This window comes from Thamnophis sirtalis, unplaced genomic scaffold (genome assembly GCF_051295495.1).
Source record: "Thamnophis sirtalis isolate CommonGarterSnake01/CBP01778 unplaced genomic scaffold, rThaSir2_p1.2 scaffold_9, whole genome shotgun sequence".
Taxonomy (NCBI): Eukaryota; Metazoa; Chordata; class Lepidosauria; order Squamata; family Natricidae; genus Thamnophis; species Thamnophis sirtalis.
Window position 1 is genome coordinate 34335725 of NW_028261389.1, and position 17758 is coordinate 34353482.

A 17758-nucleotide genomic window follows, 5' to 3' on the forward strand; every position below is an offset into this window, starting at 1 on the left:
TGTAACAACAAAAATCAAGCGACCTGATACCCTCCAGATGCTTATGTCTTTACCACCTGTCAGTCCAGTCTTCATGGACCTAAATAAGCACCAAAACACCTAGATAGCACAAGATTACTGGAACCCTAATATAAAGTAGTGTTAGATTTGTTCAATAATATAAAAAGTCAGAATTCTGCACTTAAAAAACCTTCACTGGTGTTCTGAAACAAGTTAAACATAGTTCTGGATAATGATGATAGGGATTGTTGTTGTTAGTTGCAAAGTCGTGTCTGACCCATCGCGACATTTCTCCAAGCCTTTCTGTCCTCTATCATCCTCTGGAGTCCATTTAAGCTCACGCCTACTGCTTCAGTGGCTCCATCCAGCCACCTCATTATCGTATGTATAGCAATTGAAAGCATAGTCAGCTAGTCACTTTTCTGATATTTAATGACAGTTATGATGACTCTACCTTATGTATGAATCCAAAAGCTGAAGATCACTTCTTCCCTCTCCAAAGTTAAATATCTCTCCTTTTCTGTTTTTACAGGTTTATGGAATGGCTTTAGTACAGATTTTCTTCAAGCCCATTATTTATTAATCATGAATAGTTCACTGTGTAACTAACATTTTTGATCAATAATTCTCTCAAGCATGATATATTGTGTCTCTACAATTATTAATGGAAGCATACCCTGCCTGGAATTACTGTCTTTGCCATTTTGCTCTGTATTAACTCAAGAAGTTCTTTTTAGTTACTGTGTTCGGGCATCACACTAATCATCGGTTATTGTAACACAAACTAACCTAACTTCCCCCACTACTCCAGCACAGCTGCATATCAAACTGATTTATTTGCCACTGATTGTACCTTGCTATTCATTTCATGTACAGTCAACAAACTGATTACTTGAAAAATAGAGACGATGTAAAAATAGAAACTATAAGAACGGTATTAAGTAATGAATGTAGCCTAGAGGCAGAAACCAATAACAAATAAAATAAATGTGCACCTGAAATCTTAGGCAAGTAATCAATAGTCAAACCAGCCAGACAGGTTGTAAGCCCCAGCAGCAGCTATTTCAGAATAAATTCTCCACTCAGATATTTATATTATATAACTGCCATTATTTCTGAGAAAAATCCCAGAAGATGAACAGAAGAAAAAGCAGGAAAAGGAAAGGATGAGTAAAAAAGAGTGTATTCAGTTTGTCTGCTTTGACCACATGGCCATCTCATCCCAGTTTATTATGAGGAGACCAAAAAGGGCACCCCCTAGTTCTAAGGTTTTAGGAAGGTGATAATCATGTAAGACAATATGAATTTCAATAGTTTCACTTTTAGACCTTTTTAGATCTATTAGACCTATCTTTTAATACCTGGGCAACTTGAGATATATACATTTGTATGCGCAGGATTCTCAAGAACAGCAATGAAGACTGGAAATTTGGGATGGGGATTGAATCCCTCATGACTGGAAGTTTAGGAAAAGAAGTGCTAGACAATCACAGTTCATCTCCATAGCAAGGCCATTTATTTTGGAGTACTACTGATTTCTCTGATAGATTATGAAAATTACTTCTACTGATAGTACTACTGGGTAGTTTTAGGAGAAAATATGTCTTAGAAAGAAATGACTAGAATATAAACAGAATTTTAATTTTCTATTATTTTAAGGATTTGTTAATTTTATTTTTATGGTTTATGTGAAACTATCATTTATTGTCAGGCCTTTTGAATAGAATAGAATAGAATAGAATAATAGAGTTGGAAGGGACCTTGGAGGTCTTCTAGTCCAACCCCCTACTCAGGCAAGAAACCCTACCCTATTTCAGACAAATGGTTATCCAACATCTTTATCCACATTTCTAGAAGTGGTACATCAAGCAATCTTAATTTTGAAGATAATAATAATCAATAACTGACTATTACATATTTATATATAAATATCTGTGTTCTCTGATAAGCAACAGACCTTGAGCTTTTCAGTTATTTTCTAGTCATTGCAAAAGCAATTACAATACTCAAAAGAAACTTACAACATTCAGCAAACAAAATCCTTTGGGAGGTCAAGAAGCCACAAGTGGCCAATATAATTATATGAGTAATTTATTGGGCAAGACACAGCCTGAGTCTAAAATGTATCATAAATATAAAACAGTTACCAATTGATAATTGCTTGGTTATGGATGAAGGTCCACTTAATCTCAAAGTACTTGGTTGGCTTATCGTTTTCTTACCAAAGGAATTTTTTTTAAAAAAAGTCATAATATTGATACAATGAGAAAATTATGAGTGCAATCTTGAATAAAGTGACAAAATATGTCTAGGGAACATTAGGAAAAATCACAACATAGAAAGCACAAAGGAAGAGCGTGTATCAAAGATAACAAGTTTCCAATACGATGGGAAAGGACACTTGTAACGGCTCTTGGGAGTATTAAAATTAGTTTTCTTATCTAAGACTACCCTGTAGAGTGTCCTCTGATCCAGTAAAACTGCTTATCATAAATATCTTGGCCATTTATATTTTAGTGGCAACTATTCTCTGATTTAGCAAATATTAGTACTCGTGTAAAAAAAGAATAATACAATTATTATGAAGATTCACCAAACTCATGAGGAGGAACTTGGTTTAACCTAGGTAAAGATAAGCAGTAGAATGACTGTAACAGTTATGAAAAATGATGAGCACCTTTTCCTTGTTTGAGAAAGGCACATAGAATACTAGAATAGTCCAAGGCAAACATCACTAATTCAATGGTTGTTCATGTCTATTTAATGAAACATCACCAAAGAAACTGGAAATACAATTTAGTTATTAACAGAAGGCAGCTAAGGCTTTCTACAAGGATTATTAGCTATACATTAGAAACAGAAGAAACTTTAGAAATAAACTTTCTCTTTCCTATTATTTGGAAAATATAGCTTGCGGGGGATTTATAGTTAGAATAAATCAATAGATGAAAAGTGATAGTTTTAATCATTTTTCCATTGAAGGATAACCATCTATTACCGTAAGTAGGATTAGTAGCTGAATTTAGACTTGTTACATTAACATTTAGTGACAACTTGGTTTGGAGCTGCAGTATTTTTAATCCTGGAAGCATCTAGGTAATTATTAAATCCTATGACACAAAAATCCCTACAATTACCGGTACTCTTTATGAAATTCTGCTGGTAATGAATCCATTTCATGGTAGGACCTTAATGTTTGAAGATAATAAGGACTTAGATTTGTATTTTGTCTAGACAATGAAAAGTGATAGTTAATACCAAACCTATATTTTCAATAGTTTTTAGATTCTATTTTATTCAAAACCAACAAGAATGTTTCAGACTGGACTCCACTGTGTTTATATAAATCTATGCTTATAACAACAGACTTCAATAAATTGATATTTCATTCAAGATGCAATAGCATTACAGTAATGCTATATTTAAATGCATATTTATACAGTGATATAGTTTTTCTATTTTTGAAAGAAAGTTGTTACATGCAGTCTCCTAAGTGTGAGACAGGCTTTAACATTTTGAGTTTTACATACTCTTTTTAAGTATGTTCTTGCTGTATGGAAATTGACATTTGGAGAACAAGTGGATCGACATTCCCTATTAATTCCTAAAAAAATTATTCTTCAGCAATAGGGTTAAAGAACTCCTAATAAATCACTGTTGTTGTGGAGATTAATATTCAATATGTCAATTTCTGTCAAACACTACAAAAACACATTTTAATGAAAAGGGCCAACAGATCTTTTCACATAAATCCTAGATAAATATAGCACATATGGTTATTCTTCAAGCTACTCAGTTCAGGGTTCTTGGGTTTATTTTGGCAGCTATCTTTCAATAACAACCAGACTGTTCATTAGACTGAAGTATATGTGCATATATGATTGTATTCTACCTTTTGTATAAGAACATATTTATATACATCTATTTTCCCTCAGAATAATAGCCCTTTGAAGTAGGTTGACTAAAAGAGACTGCTTTCCCCAGTCACCCAGTGAATTTTTGTGTGAACTATAATCTGGTCTCCTGCTCCTACTAAATCTAATTACTAAACTATATTTGCACTTACATGCACACTCCTTAGAGGAATTCAGGTCACATTTAATCTTCACTACAAGAAATATGTAAGATAGTGGAACAAAAGAAAAAGAGTGTGAAACTACATGAATGAATACAGAAACAGCCAAACTAGTATAATCAAAACCAGACATACAGACCTAGAATAAGTTTAGGTTAGCTCAGCTAACCTAAACCATCAATCCAATGGTATAACTTACTGATGATGAGCTTCAGACCTTTGAAAATGCTTTGCTTTCTGTATTAAAACTGTTGCTCCAATACCACCAAAGTCAGTGTATATGCTATGAACAAGGAGAAAATTAAAATAACTGAAAAAAGTTAAAGTTTAACTAATTCTATGGATTTTATTACATTCTAATCATCATTATGAAGATTATTTTATACAATAAGATAACATAAGAAATTAATGATGGTGAAAAGAGCAGATTGCGTAATAATTCTAGTCAAATTAATTTTAACAAGCAAAAATGAACACTAGAATGGTAATAGCAATGTGTCAACAATGAGACAAAATGCAAAGGTTACAACTGAAGAACTAGAGTTATACCTTATTACTTCACTTGGAAGTAATAAGATAACATTTCATTACCAGTCTATGACAATAAGATTTGCATCGCTTGCATATTCCTTTGTAGACTAGCGATGAAGCAAGACTCCATTTAGAGCATAACCCAAGTCTTTGGTAAAACCTGGGCCAAAATGGCAGGGACCTAACAGAGGCAGAAGAAGAGGTGGCAAAATTACAGAGAAGAACTTTACAAGAATGAGCTTAACGTCCCTGATAACCATGATGGGGTGGTCACTGACCTCAAGCCAGACATTCTAGAATGTGAAGCCAAATGGGCCTTAGAAAATCTGAGCAACAACAAATCTAGTGGAGGTGACAGTATTCCAGCTGAGCTATTCAAAATCTTAAAAGACAATGCAGTAAAAGTGCTACACTCAATTTGCCAGCAAATTTGGAAAACTCAACAGTGGCCACAGGATTGGAAAAGGTCAGTTTACATTCCAATTCCAAAGAAGGGCAATGCCAAAGAATGCTCAAACTACTGCACCATTGCACTTATTTCACATGCTAGTAAAATCCTACAAGCTAGGCTCCAGCAGTATGTGGATCGAGAACTACCAGAAGCATAGGCAGGATTTCAAAGAGGCAGAGGAACTAGAGAGCCAATTGGCAACATATGCTGGATCATTAAGAAAGCTAGGGAGTTCCAGAAAAACATCTACTTCTGCTTCATTGACTATGCTAAAGCCTTTGATTGTGTGGATCACAACATATTGTGGCAAGTTTTTAAAGAGATGGGAGTACCAGACCATCTTATTTGTCTCTTGAGTAATCTATATGTGGGTCAAGAAACAAGAAGCGAGAACTGGACCACTGATTGATTCAAAATTGGGAAAAGAGTCTGGCAAGGCTGTATATTTAACTTATATGCAGAACACATCATGAGAAAAGCGAGCTAGGTGAATCAACAGTTGGAATTAGATTGCCGGGAGAAATATCAACAACCTCAGATATGCAGATGATACCACAACCAAGTGAAGAGAAACTAAAGAGCCTCTTGATGCAGGTGAAGAAGGAGAATGCAAAAATTGGCTTGAAACTCAACATTAAGAAAACTAAGATCACAGCATCCAGCCCTCTCAATTCCTGGCAAATAGATGGGGAAGAAATGGAGGTAGTGACAGATTTTATTTTCCTGGGCTCCAAGATCACCGCAGATGGGAACTGCAGCCAAGAAATTAAAAGACGCTTGCTCCTGGGGAGGAAAGCTATAGCAAATCTAAACAGCATACTAAAAAGCAGAGACATCATCCTGTCAACAAAAGCACATATAGTCAAAGCTATGGTATTCCCGGTTGCAATGTATGGCTGTGAAAGTTGGACCATAAGAAAGGCTGAGCGCCAAAGAATTGAAGCCTTTGAACTATGGTGCTGGAGAAGACTCATGTGAGTCCCTTGGACTGCAAGGCAATCAAACCGGTCAGTCCTAGATGAGATCATCCCTGACTGCTTTTTAGAAGGTCAGATCCTGAAGGTGAAATGCAAATACTTTGGTCACCTAATGAGAAGGAAGGACTCACTGGAGAAGAGCCTAATGCTAGGAAAGATTGAGGGCAAAAGAAGAAAGGGACAACAGAGAATGAGGTGGCTGGATGGAGTCACCGAAACAGCAGGGGTGAGCTTAAATGGACTCCAGAGGATGGTAGAGGACAGGAAGGCCTGGAGGAATGTTGTCCATGGGGTCGCGAGGGGTTGGACACGACTTCATAACTAACAACAACAACAACAACAAAGCCTGGAGACTGTTTTCAAAGGTTTCAAATAGTACCTTTCAAGTAATGGCCAAGTTTCAGCTGCTGAGTAGCAGAGTTTTGCAGTTATTTATATCTCTGACCCCTTCCTCTGTTTTGTTTATTCTTAACAGTGAATATAAGATGATCCCCAACTCACACATTATTATTTAGAGGAAAGAAGACTTTTTGTCCTGATATTCCTACTTTTTTCAGTGTGGTCAGATGGCATGACGTTAAAAGGTCAAGTAAAGCCTTGGATTGAATAAATTGAACACCTTTGCTTTAAAGTAGTCTTCAGAATGTTCAACCTTATATTTACTGACTAAAACCACAAATCTTGAAAAGTATGTGGTCAATGTATAGAAAAACATTACTTAATTTGGAACATCAGAGATGCTTAAGCTTGGTGAGGTCATCATTCATGGGCACTACTTGAGTCAGCCTACAATGGTTGTTAATTTGGGTTAAAACACGACATCAGCCACAGGTGTGAGCTTTGACTGCCTTGACAGAAACATAGTGGTGAAGAGGTCCTAGAAAACATTAAATCCCTCACTCAGGGCAGAACAACTTCTTCAATTTCTTATTTGTATGTTTATTTTTACTTCTGATTCAATGGGTGAAGTTTATAAACGTCCTTCAGTTTCAGTTTGTTACGGCATTTGCCTAATAAAGTAGATAAGATCTTACCTGAGTTTCTTGTTCAAATATTTAGATGGATATAATATATATTTCTCCACCTAAACACTGGTTGGAGAGTCAACAGAAACTTCCCACCTCATAATTTGTTATTTCTGTTTTGTGTGGCTGTCAGGAATTAAGGTGTAAAGGAAAAGAAACAGGTGAAGTGCAGGATCTAAAACTTGTGAGAACACTAATTATTTTGTTCTATTCTAGTTATGAATGTATTTTTATTCCAGAAACATTAAGGTGAAATATGCTGCATTTCAGGCAATATTTTGACTAGCACTAAATAAATCCAGTTGCGGCAAAATAAGCTTTGAAGTCGAGTATTTGAATCCCTTGCACTTAGGAGACAGTGATTATATTCAGCACCTATTCTTACCTCTTGAATATGATGCTTTGTGGGTATAATGAGGACTTTTAACATCAACGTCATCTTGTATCTTCAACCAGCCATTTCTTAGAAAGCAGCAGGAAACTCAGGCTCTATATAGTGCATTCATACTTCCTATTTTTCAATTTAAGATTGCCAGCAAATCTAAACTGAATAAGAGTGCCATAATTTCCCATTGATTTCTAGATCAATGTTGCTTTAAGACTTCGTTAGGATGGAAAACTTGTTTAAAATGCCACTGTTTATCCTTCTGGTGACATTACCAGCTCAAGGTTGACTCAGCCTTCCATCCTTCCGAGGTCAGTAAAATGAGGACCCAGATTGTTGGGGACAATATGCTGACTCTGAAAACTGCTTGAAGAGGGCTGCAAAGCACAATGAAATCATATATAAATCTAAATGCTATTGATATTGATATTACAGGTAGTCCTCAACTTATAACAGTTCATTTAGTAATAGCAATAGCAATAGCAATAGACTTATATACCGCTTCATAGGCCTTTCAGGCCTCTCTAAGCGGTTTACAGAGAGTCAGCATATTGCCCCCAACAATCTGGGTCCTCATTTTACCCACCTCGGAAGGATGGAAGGCTGAGTCAACCCTGAGCCGGTGAGATTTGAACCGCTGACCTGCTGATCTAGCAGTAGCCTGCAGTGCTGCATTTAACCACTGCGCCACCTTGGCTCTAAAGTGACCGTTCAAAGTTACAACAGCACTGAAAAAGTGACTTATGACCGTTTTTCACATGTATGACCATTGCAGCATCATATGATCAAAATCCAGATGCTTGGCAACTGGTTCATTCCTATGACGATTGCAGTATCCCTGGGTTATGTGATCAGCTTTTGCAGCCTTCTGACAAGCAATGGGGAAGCCAGATTCACTTAATAACCATATTACTTACTTAATAAATGCAATGATTCATTTAACAACTGTGGCAAGGAAGATCGTAAAATGGGGCAAATTCATTTAACAGATGGTTCCCTTAGGAACAGAAATTTTTGGCTCAATTGTGGTCATAACTCAAGGACTACCTGTATTATCCCAAAGGTGCTTTTTCAAGAGGCAATTGGATTTTCTGGTTTTTCTTTGAAGGCATTTCACTTCTCATCCAAGAACTTTCTTCAGCTCTGACCGGATGGTGGGGAATGGAAGGATTTATACTCCTTGCAGACACCTGGTCATTTGCATTCTGTTATCAAGTCATTAAGATCACCTGGAAGTTTATCTGTGTCATCAGGGTCACCTGAGTGGTTCAAATTGGTGTGGAACCTTCTTGGAACTGTTGAAAGGACTGTGTTGTGTTCAACAGTTCCAAGAAAGTGACTCTGATAACATAGATAAACCTTCAGGTGGCCTTAATGCAGTGTTTCTCAACCTTGGCCACTTGAAGATGTCCGGACTTCAACTCCCAGAATTCCCCAGCCAGCATGAAGTCCGGACATCTTCAAGTGGCCAAGGTTGAGAAACACTGCATTAATGATCTGCTAAAAGAATGCAAATGACCAGCTGTATAAATCCTTCCATTTCCCACCATCCAGTCAGAGCTGAAGAAACTTCTTGGATGAGAAGTGAAACGTCTTCACAGAAAAAACAGAAAGTCCAGAGTTCTCAACTGACTTTCCAATGAAATGGCATCAGGCCCTATAAAACCCTTAATTCTTGGCTAACCAGAAAAACAACCTGTTGTAGTAACAATGTTCCTTGTTTGCCCCATTTTGCTTTTCTATCTTTTACTCATTATATAAATAACAGCAAATTAGTCCAATCAGTGCCTCTCCTTCATTAGTCAGAGAAGCCTCACCCCAAAAGGAAGTGTCCATAAATTTGGGGGAAATCCAGGATTGGCGGAAATATAAAAACATGTTCAGAACATTCTGAGTAGAATTATTCTGAGCTATATTTAAACCAAGTTCTTCTAAAAACAGGGTAAAAGTTTTAAACATTGGATAATAAAGTTTTCTATTTCAGAACAAATTGTATCTATCTATCTATCTATCTATCTATCTATCTATCTATCTATCTATCTATCTATCTAAATCTGTGTGTGTGTGTGTGTGTGTGTGTGTGTGTATTCTGGATCGCCTTGAGCAATTTCAACCAAACTTTGTACATAGATGACTTACTCTCTGGAAATGAATACTGTGGGGGTAAGACACCCCTAACACCCCCGGGGGGTGGTGTTCTGTTAAGATACAGCCTGTCATGCCTTACAATGGCTTCTACTGTACTGCTGTAAAATGACTTCTATTGTATAGCACAGTGGAGTTGCCATGGTAACGGCTTCACAGTACTCCACAAGGGGGCTCCCTCTGGTAAGGGGGAAAATCCAACATTGGAAATTATGCTTCTGGGGGCAAGGGAAAACATTTTTAATTACTTTAATTGTCACCAAAATCAGGGCTCAGGGAGAAGTTGCTCTTGCCATTGTCTCTTCAGAAATTGCGGCGACGTTAATGGAAGGAGGCCCATTCCGCACTTACCGCTTAACATCGCCATTCCTGTCTAATACCAGACTGGGATAAGTAAATACCTGAGCAATGCCAGGTTATCAGCTAGTAGTAAAATAAATCAAAGACATCTCAAATGGTATTATAATCTCTGTCATAAACCAGTTACATTGATCACTCCTTCTGTTGAAAAACTTCTCTCTGCCTAAGCTCTTTTCAGCAGAACAACTTTCAATAGTGGAGTTGTCCCAAATTTCCCCGACACCATTTTTTATGCATCTTTTAGGTTACAGGCGTATGTCACATATCTGCTGCCTTCTTTTATAAATAAAAATGAAAATGCTAAGAAAAGAGAGCAAAAACACATAAGGAACTCCACAGATACAATATGAAAACTGTTTTAAAGCTGCAAATGGCAATTTGAAAGCATCAATACTCCAGTAATTAATTACTGGAGTTCATTAATCAATATACTGCTAATCTGGTCAAAAATTCTCTCTTCCCTATCTTTTCTCTATCTTCAACAATATGCAGCTTTAATTATTAAAGCAACTATATAAACATACTGAGCTCTGATTAATAGTTTCCTCCAATGTGCATCTTCTAGGAAAATAGTGCATAATCAGAAGAGACCAGAGGTGGTATTCAGCAGGTTCTGATCAGTTCTGGAGAACCAGTAGCAGAAATTTTGGGTAGTTTGGAGGACCAGCAAATATCACCTCTGGCTGGGAGGGAATGGAGTTATTACAGTATCCTTCCCCTAGAGTAGGGTGGAAATGGAGATTTTGAACTATCCTTCCCCTGCCATGCTCACCAAGCCATGCCCACAGAACCGGTAGTAAAAAAAAATTTGAATCCCATCACTGGAAGAGACATAGCATAGAGGAGAATGCAACACGATTTTGAAATTGAGAAGAGAATAAAAAAAGGAAGCATTTTAGTACAATGTACTTTGAATCAAAAACCTTAAGTGGCTCAAAATAGCCCACAATTCAACTCTGAAGGAATCTAATAGAAATCCAACAAAACCAGATGTGTGCCTACTTGCTTCTAAACTTTCCTTATTCCCCCCCCCCCCAGAATGTATCGTTAATGTAGACAACTTGGTTGAAGTCTTTAGTACTTCTTTTTAACTTCTTAAGATACTGCTAAACTCTGTTCTTCCTACTGAACTGGACAGTTACATTTTATATCTGAAACAATAATGCTTTCAAAACAGTTACGCAAGGCTTATTTGCCCTGTAGCTGAACCATTAAAGTACATGTCAAGTAAATTTAATTAACTATAATACCACAGCATTTTCTTTTTGCTTAGGTACTATACCTGAGTCCATACAATATATAATAATAAATTAAAAACCAGCAAATTGCCTAGCTAGCACATATAATTGTCAGTTTATTGACCAGTATCTTTTAAAGTTAAAAATTACAGGCTTTCATAGCCTTTGAAGTTTTTCAAATAATTATAACTATTGTTGGATCAAAAGTGTTTGATAAAATATAGGCACGGAGTTTTTAAGAATATGGTATATAAAAATATCAGGAATAAATCAATTCAAATCCTCCTTGTACAATATAATTCTCAATTAAAAATAGTTTATTACAGAGTCTATCTTTTCCCTTTCATCTTCTCTAGTTCTTTAATTAGTAATTTGTTGCAACTATCTATTTTCAAAGTAATCAACAACATAACATGGATGACGAAATGTGAATAGTGCTTATTCAGGTAGAATAAGGAGGTAGCGCTGGCCAACACAGGTACATGTGAAGAATTGTGAACAGATATATGTTTTTAATAAGAGTATGATTTCTATTATTCTGGCAAAGGCATCCTATTTCACAGATGTTGAAAATAAACTTCTGGGTTTATTCAGATCATATACTAGCTTTGTGTAAAGTTGATGGTTAACTTGATAGCTCTAAGTTTCATCCTTTGAGGAGGAACATTTACAGTTTTCATCCATGTTTTTCAATTTATTGGACTTTACCCTTGTGAATTCTCAACAATCATGTTTTGGAAGCTTGTAAACCAAACTAACAAAAACATAGGTAACAATCTGGGTGACAGATAAGATTTAAAAATTAGGAAGGCAAGAGTGTAATGAGAGCAGAAAATTGAAATCTCACCATCACAATGTAATCTTATAAACCTCTTAATCATTTCTTTGTTCAGTTTCAAAGTCTTAATCACTGCCATATTTTATATCCCAAATATTGCTACATTCTTATCTCTTTCTTTTCTTGATTCCTAAATGTAATATGCAATGCTTCTACAAAACACAAAAGACATTGCAATCAGTGTGGGTTCCTAACCGGTATACTACCAGTTCACTGAAAGGGCGTTTTGCAAAGTATATTGTCAAAATTTTTGAGTGAAGTTGCTTTTTCTTGCTGGTTTGGTGACTTGTCAAGAAAGAGGAATTTTAAAAAAAATGTATAATGGGCATAAGCTGAGGCAAAGTTTTCCTTAGTGGCAAATGTTCAAAAATACATCCAATTTTAATTAGTTTACAACGAATTCATGTACTGTAGTATACTTTAGCACTTAGTGTAATCTTTAAAGTATCTTCTATCTCAAATGCCAAAAAAATTAATTCAGAATAAAAATTTAGACACTGCCCAAAAATTTACTACACCAAGCAAAACATAGGGTCCATGCCTTCCAAATTATGTTGCATATCATTTCTTATAGAGATTGAATCTTAACAATTGACAAAGTTTTTCTATAATTCTACAGAGAAGAACAGTTTCCAAGATCCAAACCTACTCTATTACCTATCTTGATTATATACCAATTTAGTTTTTTTTAAACACATCTAGCAAGTTATCTTATCATTCACCATATCTGGAGATATTATTTCCTGCCATTTAGATCAAAATGTACTATTAAGTCATCATTATGGTAAAAAAATATATCGAGAAACATTTTGACACTTGGTTGCAATATAGTAATAATGCATCAGAAACAACCTATCTTTTATTAGTATAAAATTAGTTTCATTGTGCAGGTTTTATCTATAGTTCTATAGATTTAATTATCACAATGGACACTGTTTCTAAGCTATATCTCTACCACTAAATTGCAACCACTAAACAACCATTGATTGTTGTTTACTTTCACATTTGATCAATTAGATTGTCAATTGTGTAGCAACAGGACTCAATTTTTCAGAGGACTTTTTGGTTTCTAGGATTTTTAAAAAAATATTTAATGTTCTATTTAAGGAAGTTAAGAAATGGTACCTTAGCTCTTCAGTCCAACTGTACTTTCCCCCCCAAGATACTGTAGTTGTCACAGAGCCAGTTGCTTTCCTTCAGGTTGAACAGCTTCTTAAAAGTCACTGAGTGCTGAGCTGGAGCACAAGAATAAATTGAAGAGCTGCCAGGATGTCAAAACCAGGTAATCTCTATGTGGGTGTAGATGGCACCGAGACAATAAAGGAGAGAGCTTTAAATAATTATATAATGTTAAATAATTACATATTCCACCTTGTTTATTATTAGAACGGACTGGTGTAGATTTATATATATTCTACCCTAAATAAAATAAATAATGCCATTCCTTATATATCAATGAAAGCAATGTCCCCAAAGTTGGTGCTCTCCAGGCACGTAGTATCTAGAATTTCTACTCAGCAGAATGAGCACATAGTCCAAAAACATCTGGAAGATGGCAAGGTGCAGAAAGTTATATTAGATGCAGGATAGAGGATCTCACAAATGTAAAGCAGAGTTGCTCCTACAGCAAAATGGAAGCAACAATCATCATTAATATGTTTTGTTGAATTAAATATGGCTAATCCATCACACACTGAATTTTTCTAATGCTGAGAGCAATTCACACGTTTGAGACACTACTAAGATACCTAGACAAAACCGTGAAATCAAAAGAATGTTGAACTGTACTGCCATTTTGTAATTTTAGGTAATCATTTTTCTTACAGTTTATTCAGAAGTTATTTTAAAAACCTAGTCTGCAATAAATTGATTTATGGTATTGCCTGTAACTTCCCAAAAAATTACATGCTATTTTCACACCAGTATTAGTCAAGTTTTAACCCACATTATAAATTTATTATGTAAATATATCGTGTTCTGCAGCAACATCCATGCCTTAAGACATTTGTCCAAGAAAATTTAGTAGAGCTATCATTAAAACTAGGAAAAACACTTCCAAAGGTGTTTATGAGGGAAGGCCTGGCACATGTCTCAACTTGATTTATTCTTTCAGTACTGCCTGCTTATCTAAAAAATTTTCACAGACCCATACAGAGATCTTTCCTAGGCTCATTGTTGTACAATATCTTGAACAATAGATGATAAAGATTGAATCTTGGCTCTTTTGTCATATTAAGTTTTTTCTTTAATTGACATCCAAAACACATACATGAATTACTCTTAACATTTTAACCAATAGCTCAAAAAACCCAAAACCAGAACACATAAAAAGTAAATTTTTAAGAGTTAAACTTAGAAATCTCAAATGTTAAGATTTGATCAGATTTCTCTATGATTTTATGACTTTTCAATCATTTTATTTGGTGGGATTTGTGTGTGATGTGAAATATTTGCAGTATTTGTGTGTTGTGAGGATGCAAATATGAAAGGCCAGGAGTCGCACCTTGCTTATTTTGTCTTTTTGCATCACTGCAAAATGCCTATAGTTACTGTATTATATGTACACAGGCTATGTTAGCACAACATGTTTAGGCATGTAATGGTTTTTATTCCTTATGCATTAATTTAGCCTCTCCTTGTCCCAAAGGTGCTTTTTCAAGAGGCAACTGGATTTTCTGTATTTTTCTTTGGATGAGAAGCAAAACGTCTTAAAAGAAAAAACAGAAAGTCCAGTTGCCTCTTGAAAAAGCACCTTTGGGACAACCATGACCTGGATGACTGAGAATCTCTATAGACATCTAGACTCTCCTTATTCTCAACTTATTTATTCATATTATTTATATAGCTATCCATCTCATAATATATTGACACTAGCCAGCAAACAATTAAAACCACAGCAAAAGCACTTAAACCATAAAGAGACACAACAAAACAAACTTAAACATAGTGTGCCAGTTGTAGTGAAATTGCTTACTCCACAGTATATAATTGGAAATGCCTTGACAAGAGTAGATATTACCTTGTACAGAACAATTAAGTCAATGATCAGAGGAGATTTGTCAACTGTAGCATATAACAGTCAAAACTTGCAATTAGCTTCAGGATTTAAATCTTGGGGTTTTCTTCAAGGCCATGAAGGCAACTGGGATTTTTTTATATTTAGAAGATTGAGAGTTCAATCCTAGGAGGGCAGATATTTCTCTCCAAGAGCACGAAGAAAAAATAACTGCAATGAATCCCTCATGGCGTCAGGAAGGACATCCAGTAAATGCTCAGATTCATCCAGTCATCCAGACTCTACCCATAATTAAAGCATTACAGGGTTGTAAAAAGGTAGGATTTTTAATCGCTGATGTCTGGCAATTCCTTATTTCTATGCTTCACTCAGTTTACCATGTGTTAATTTAACTATGCATATGCATATCATATCAACATATCCTTTTTCACAATACTCAATTTCCCTCTCTTAACTTTTCTATATTGTTTTCTTTCCCAATACTTGGCAGCTCCCACACCTTAAGTTATTCCCCCCAACTAAAAACAGTAACAGAAATTTGTGGACACCTTGGTTTCCATCAAGCTTGAGTATACATGCTTCTTGACCATGTGTGATTTCATTTTGACTATATAAATAGTATTATATGAACTCTGGAAATCTGAGCTTTCTAGAAAGGATATGAGATGCTTTAAATGGGGGAAAAATTATTAGATAAGAATGCTTGGCTCTGTTCTCATGGAAATGGATTCGACCAGGGATTGTAATCAGTATTGTTCATCTAGTTTCATTTAATTAGATAAGACCTTTTTTGTTTTCTGTTTTGCTGAACTAATTATGAACTATTTAATAATTAGTTCAAAGTAGCTAATTCTACCATGCTACCATATTTCCTTATTAAAATTAAAATGAGTGTACTCAACTGGTTATTCCACTTTCCTAAGCAAGTTATATTTTTTCTTTTCTTTCTAAGAATATTTACATGAACTTGTTACAACAACATTAAATAAACTCTTCAAGTATTGGTATTTCCAGATCCCTTCCATTGAACTAAATTGAGTGTCAAACATTTTATAATGCTCAAAATGGCTAAAGCAAGAATCCATGAAAAGTTTGGAAGGTGTAAACTTTCTGAATCTTAATTCTAGAAGAACAAATTCTGTATTTATTGGTTGCACTGAAATATTTAAAAAAGTGTAATAATGCAATTAGCCTTTAAATGTAAAATCAGTAATAACTTGTGTCACTCAGCGTTAGTTATAATAGTGTGATCTGGTGATCTCTGAACATGTGATATGTCAGGCTGTGTACTGTAGTACCGGAAACAATTTAAAAAAAAAACAAAAGTTGTTGGTATACATTTGAATAACCTATTAAAACTGCCTCCATTCTTTCTGATGTTTTCTGATTATCATAAATGGCTTATCTTCAAACCATTCTGATAAAGTAGCTATTTCTCAGTCTATACGAACAAACAGTAACAACAGCAAAAAAGCAAATTATCCTTCTAGAAAGGTGAAATGGCTTATGCATGTTTCCTTTTTCATATTTTATTTAAGAATTCATGCCTCTCATTTGGCAGAAGATCATTTGACAGAAAAATTGCCTCTCTTATTGGTAGCTTTGTCATTTTTACTACTCTGAGCTCCTTTAAGTTGTGTTGCCTGATACACAGAATATTGAGTGGATTTCAACAAAGCAGTGACACTTTTAAAGAAACAATTTAAAAGACAGTTCCATCCACGACCCTGACTGGATACATTTACAATAGTAAGATTAACAAACTAACAGTAGGCATCAGTGTGGAAAACACTGACCTAACAACTAAGAATTGCTCAAATCTAAAATTTCAAAGTCAAACAATTTCCTATTGATACTGTTGTAGACTGTAAGTCTATAAAATTTTAGTTGGGAGCTGGATTTATCTTAAATAGTATAAAGGAAAGAACTGATGCAATTACCGATCTTCGATGCAAAATCCATACTTAGTATTTAAAATTAGCTTCCAAACACAGAGGGCTGAACTTGGGGTCTGAAAGAATTTGCTAATTGTTCTGTGGTCAGTGAAACATGGTTAATTTCCACTGCAATGAGAAAATTAAAAAATAATTTGCTATTGATAAAAGAATATTTTCTTATTTCATGTCATATACTTCCTTAGACTCTTGATATTCCAGATTTCATTACGGAAATAGAAGCATTTGCCATGAGAAGTTTTTCCTTCTCTGCTAAGAAGCTTTTAAATTCTTTGCTTAGGCTTAGGTTTTCTTTCTTTACTTTAAACTGGAACTTGGCTTGAGGAAGTAAGTTTGATTAAATTCAATGTATTTCTCTTCACCTCGCTATTAATGATGTGGTGTCATAGAAGCATTTCCTATTAAGTTATATATAATATTACGGAAATTTATGAACACTTTCATTTTCCATTGTTTTTCAAATGGTTTGCAACGCCTCTCATTATTTCTGTTCTTTATTATATCCCAAGGAGGATATGATGAAGAAACTTCTTTTATAGGAGGGTTGCAAAACCAGTTAAATTAGTTAAGCCTTCCTTAAGATTTATATTACATTTTGGAGTTTCCTGCATCAAACTATTCAGGAAACAGAGTGCTCTTTTTTTCTTTTTTTTGATAATTTTAGTCAAAGGGAGCTCTGAAAAAAAAATGCAATAAAATACATGCCCCAAAGGACACAGTATATGGACATATTGCTTCCCACTGCTTAGGATGTTTTCTAAA

At 35.1% G+C, this 17758-nt stretch overlaps 1 protein-coding gene across 1 annotated transcript in view; it reads right to left on the bottom strand.

Annotated features, from left to right (window-relative positions):
- LOC106552293 (solute carrier family 23 member 1) overlaps positions 1 to 13292 on the bottom strand; it is a 46468-nt gene extending 33176 nt beyond the window's left edge. Inside the window, exon 1 of the mRNA XM_087723289.1 lies at positions 13151 to 13292. The gene's annotated coding sequence lies outside the window, so the exon portion shown is untranslated. The remainder of the gene's footprint in view (positions 1 to 13150) is intronic.
- Positions 13293 to 17758: the final 4466 nt, after the last annotated feature.